Below are 6,039 nucleotides of genomic sequence, written 5' to 3'. Positions count from 1 at the left end.
CTATGAGTGTGTGTGTCTATGTGTGCAGTAAGTTTTTTTTTTTTCGTTCATAGAGAATAAAGAGGCAGTGTTTTAAGGGGAAAATGAGCTGGGACAGGGGGAACGGGTAGCTGCTTGCAGGGACTTGTGCCCAGATTGCTTCATGTCTGTCTGTCCAGTTAAAGAAATTGGTAAATGTGCATGAGGGAATGGAGGTGTGTAAATGTGTAAAGGTTCCCAAATGTAACCTATAAGTAAGCATGAGAGAATTAAGATGTCTTAATTTGATCTTTTTTTTCTTTTTTTTTTTTTTTTACTGAATCTTGCTATGTAATCCTTTCTTTCTACTTTTGTGGTCAAGAGTCATTTTTTGGGGACAGCCTTGGTGTCTAATACGACTCTGCAAAGAAGCTGCTTTGCAAAAGTACTCATGCAGCCTGAGGTACAAGCACAATAAGGATTGTATTTAATACCAACCCACAAAAAGCAGTCATGACACAATATGCTGTAAAACTACCGTTTGCAATAATTCCAACCACGGGTCTTTTGGACTGCAAGTGTTTTGCCAGACATTTTTAGTTTGGTTTGGATATTTAGTTTGACTGATCTATTCAAACATATAGATATCCAAGCCCCTCCTATTGTCTGGCTGTTTGCTCCATTTTAAGTATTTTGCCACCTCCAAAAGCGTTTTGTTTCTCGAGAGTTGCCTTGTTTTTACCTTCATCCATCCTCAAATCAAACCTGGCCACATTTGCTGTCTACTATGTAGGCATCATCCCCATAGCATGGTGCTGCCACTACCATCGTAATAAAGGGTATATAATATAATACAGGGTGTTGATTAACTCTAGAACTACCACAGAGCCATTGACTTGGTTTCTGTCCCAATGCTTTAATTGGTCTGCTGAATAGTTTATGTGGGACAATATGTCTTTAGACTTGGAATATTTTCATATTTTAGGTGTAAAGACTGAAATTTGCCCACGTGTTTCTTGTTTTTTTTACTATACTGTTTTCTTTCCGTAAGGCTGCAAAATGTAATGGTAATCTGAGATATATACCGGATATTACTGGTATACTTGTAAAGAAGCCTCATACAAATGCAAAAATTGAGGTTTGTGGTTGAAATGTAACAAACTGTGCAAACCTGCAAGGTACAGCTTTCACAGTTTCTCTTTCCTGATGATCAAGTATCATTCTCTGAAGATATATTTCATTAAGAATGAAAACATCACAGTGGAGTTATGACAAGACCATCCCACACTTTGACATATCTGTAGATCGCAAAGAGAAGATGCTGCCATCCCCGAATAACTTCAGTGTGCTGCTGTAATTTATAATGTGTCCCATCTGGAAAGCTGCCTTGCATACCTTGTAGCAACATCTTTGTACATTAATTTGTGCATGTGGCATCATTTTCTTTATACTGAGAGGTAGAATTCCTGACTCCAATGTGACTTATAAAAGAGGGGTTGGATACGGTACCCCAGAACAGCTGCACCTGAAGGGAAACGGTTCTGAAGGGTTACTGTGAGGCCCCACAGTGCATTGCATTCAGGCTGCTGCGCATGTTAGATATTTGAAGTCCTTTAAATGGCTGCTAGTAATAGTAATCATCCCTATAAAAGAGGAACTTCATCCAGAACCAACTGCACATGTGACTTCTGCACCTTTACTGTCGCCAATACTTAATAATTGAAATGAGAGCGCGTGTTAGAGCCTTCATGGTGTAAATACACTGTGTGTTTGCTTATGAGAATGGAGGTTGCCCTGGATATGCACTCTGCTCTGGATAATTTCCAAGTCCAATCTATAATGCACCTTTGCTCCTGGGAAATCTCACCTAAAGTTTGTGTTCGTGTGCTTTTGAACGTGCACATGAGTAACCTAACCATAAATGTTACCACCACTCCTAATTTGTACATTACAGCAGCTCTTGTAAAATGGTTCCAAACTACAAAACATCAAACCACTAATGACATCAACCTTGTCATCATGGACAGTGATAAACTGGTGAGGGCTGCCCCGGGGAGGAGGGAAGGAATCACTCAGTAGTCTACAAAGGGCCTGACTCCGTGAGTCCATGACTCATAAGTGCTCATGATACGAATGGGTGGTGCTGGAGGTGGAGGGGGGGACACCAGGTTAAAATCGGTGTTTGTTTCTCTGTTGCAAGGCAATCCAGTCTGAAATCTACTTGCCTTGTGTCATCACTAAGTGTCATAGACTGGGGATGCCCTGTGGAAAACATTTATAATCTTTGAGTGGAAGGAAAATGTCACAGTTAGGGCTATAAAATCATTTAGGAACACGCGGCTATCGGGTCACAGAGTTTCTATTGTCAACGCTACTATCTTTATATAGCTCTTTGGCACTTTAAAGTGTGAGATTTCTTGCTTTCATTGCATGATCAGAGTTCAAGCAAAGGTTGAGTTACGAATAGTTATGTTTTTGCTCTCAAAGCTGCCAGAGCTGGACAATGAACTGTTGTAGTTGGTTAAAGGGTTCCCACCATACACAGAACTGTTTCAACCATTATGGTTTTTGGTTATGTGGAAGAAAGACCCCCGTTTGGGAATTTACCTGGGCCTTCTTGCTGCAAGGCAACAATGCTACAATCTGCCACACTTCTAATAGCAATAAAATTCATCACAATGATCATTGTCCTTTTGGAATCCATAATTGCATCTATGCATCTAACAGGCGAGTAAAGACAGTATATGGGGGACTGCCAAGTGGTTAGAGCAGTATGCTTATACGCTTAGAAGGTTGCAAGTACCTGGTTGAATACCCACAGTTGGCACTCTGGCTCTCTGAGCAGGACCCTTAACCTCATCCTTCTCCCCCGGGCGCTGCACAGTGGCATTTCCCTGCTCCCCAGAGTTAATTTCTCCATTATGAGATCAATAAAGTTCTATTTCTTTATTATTTGTGCAATATCAATAATGACCAATTGAAGCACTCTTGACAGTTGGAATAGAAATGTTTGGTTTGAAAGCCTCCTCAAAATGATACCTACTGTTCTTTGGTCAAATAGCTCAGTTTTTTTTTTTTATTGCAGCGAAAAATTTGCTTCATAAGGCTTTTGATTTTTCCATGTGTAGTGGTAAATCACAGATACACCTAAAGGTGGGAATTTTGGTCAATTCTTCCATAGTCAGCACCGTTTCTGTGCTTAAAGATGTAAAACAACTTAATTTAGTACAGAAACAAAGGGGTTTCAAGCATCTTCCAGTTTGTATTTACATTATTATAGATAAAAGCCATGCTTTTTCAGTCTCGATGTTTAAGTTCAGCTTGGCTTGTGGCAAAGAGGGAAAAATTCGGGCAGTCGGGGTCATTTTTCATTGATCATTGCTCCCCCTTTAACTGTAGAGGTCAGTTTATTAATATGCAACATACTAAATAAGGATTTCAGAAAGTTTTCAATGCATGAAGTTAGAGCTGGGAAATGAAAGATGTTATCTTTCACTATTCTCAATCGTTCTTCATTTTTTCTCAATATAAAACTTACAGAAGAGTTTAGCCACCGTACAAATGACCAAAAAAAAAAAAAGCTCTTAAACAATTGTTTAATAATAAAAACTACATTTTAAAGTGACAAGAAATAAAGTAAGTCCTCCTCCAAGAATGGAAATAGATGATTCAAACTGACAGGTCATCCAGACTAAAAGGCTCACATCAGCTCTCCAGAGGCTATGTAACTCATATCTAACGCATTCTTCAAAAATGTTCCCCTGTTTACCGTTCTCTACGATCACTGGGAACTATGTGTTGCTCGGGGGCAAAACAGGAGTCATCACCTCACTCCCGACGTCTTCTCTGCAGAGTCTTTATGGCTCGATTTACTGTGCAACAGCATCTATAAAGTCATTTAATGGGGTTAATGTTGTTAGGTACACAGGCCTCAGTTGCCAGTAAACATGTTGCTTATTAGCTCATGCAAAAGAAAGCAAAAGAGGGCAAAAGATAATCCTTTTCTGTACTTTTTAGACATATTTTTCCTCTCTTTTGCTTAGGTTTGTTTATGTCCCTGTATCATTTTCTCCATCTTATAGCTGAAACACATCTATGGATCTCAAGTTAAAGAGTAAAACCTTTAGTGGAAAATTTGCATAACATCATGAAGCTGCCTATTACTATAGCAATTACATACTTCATGCATGCTTATCATACCGTTCAGGAAGAGATAAAGAACTAATAAGGAGAGATGTACATCAGGGAGGAGGGCTCAGTTGCAGTAAAGTGTTATAAATTATTTCAGCCAAGGAAATTTCACCGTAAAAATATTTGATTCTTTTTATGAGACCAAGCAAGCTTAGCCAGAATTCTAAAAGTGTTGGTTAATTACCGTAGCATCTGCTGAGGTGATTCTCTTTGCAGGCTTTCCAGACAAAACGCCCTCCAGGTTAAAAGGAGCAAGGTGTAGGCCAGACCACCTGGTCGGCTGACCTGTGGCTCCCTGCTGATCGTGCTGGCACCTCTGGCTGATAATGAGTCTGACGTTGTCTGTCTGTCTGTCTGTGTTTCTGCTACTGCATGTCTATCTCCTCCGTGACGACCCTCTGGCTTCTTTACCAGACCTCCCAGCACAGAATGAATTGCCCCATGACAAGTTAGGACCAGTTGTTTTTAAAACTCCATGTTAGGAAAGTGGCTGCATGTGTCCAAAAGTCATGAATAACTTACATCATCTTATGAAACTAAACACACACTTGCAAATCTTTCCTATTCAGCCACATTATAGTTGCATCAGGAGAAAGATAACATTGAACTTCCAGCAAATGGTTAGCATCTGCTGGAAAACCAACACAGAACCTGTAGTAGTAGTGTTTATTTACTCATCCTACACTAAAAACTGAGCATCCTAATTAAACCCATATGATACAATGGATTTTTCTGAATGATAGGGAAACAGACCTCACCATAAATATGCCCACAGTAGAAACGGTGGCAGCATCATGATGCAGGGATATTTATGCTCAGCGATGACGGCTGTAATTAGATCGATTTTTCAGGTTTTAATTTAAAAAGTTTCTATTTTTCAATGTGTGTCCCTTTCTTTTCCTACACAAATATGCTTTACCAAAAAATCTGTGGTGTTAATGCGACACAAGGGCATAGTTTTGATTTCAACTTTGGTAGGGACACTATTAGTCTGATGTAATTGGTCCTATGCAAAATTATGCATGCTCTGTTTTTTATGCTTGATGTGAAAATCAGGGTGTATTTTGTTTAAAAGGAAAAGCAGCATTTCTTGCTACATTTGTAAAAATTTTTATAAGCGCTACACACACTAGATGCTGTCTATCAATGTTTGAAGCATCATCGGCTCTGATGAATAAGGAATTATGACTTTTTTTCCACTTTGAAAAGGTTTGCATTTGAAATTACCAGCGACTAAGACAGAAAGTAAATCTGTGCCTTTTTATCAAAATATAGTCTAAACATGTCTCTTATATGTGGATTTATCCTGTTTTTTTTCATGATATACAATTGTGCAAAGGTAAAACCCACAACTATCTTTAAAATATTCTCTCTGTATCATGAAATAAAGCAAAATAATAGATTCGAAGGACACCAAATAAATTGTATAGTTATCTGTTCTCTATTTAACCCATATCATGTATTTTATCTTGGGCTGAAACAATTAATCGGAATAATCGATTATTGAAATGTCAACAAATTTAGTAATCGATTAATCATAAACTGGTATAGAGGCTCTAAAACATGTCTTTAGCTCACAGAGTGACCCACTTAAAGCAGGAATTATACCAATACCATTGTAAAAAATATATATAAACAAACATTTTTTCGTCTGTCAATATTCTCCATCCCCTCTACTGCTGCAACAAAGCTGTATTGTAAATTATAAACATGTTATTCACATCTAATTGTTGGTAGGGACAAGTAGGTCTTTCCAAAATTTTGGTAGGGACATGTTCCTATGGTCCCTATGCAAATCTAGCCCATGATGCGACATATTGTGAAAAAAAAAATGTTTAAGAAGTGAGGAATAAACAGAGGAGGATGCAAAAAATCCAGAGAACTCTGGCT

The sequence above is a fragment of the Cyprinodon variegatus genome, unplaced genomic scaffold, assembly GCF_000732505.1.
Source record: "Cyprinodon variegatus isolate N-32 unplaced genomic scaffold, C_variegatus-1.0 Scaffold529, whole genome shotgun sequence".
NCBI lineage: Eukaryota > Metazoa > Chordata > Actinopteri > Cyprinodontiformes > Cyprinodontidae > Cyprinodon > Cyprinodon variegatus.
The sequence above is the reverse complement of the archived record's forward strand: the minus strand, read 5'-3'. Positions refer to the sequence as shown.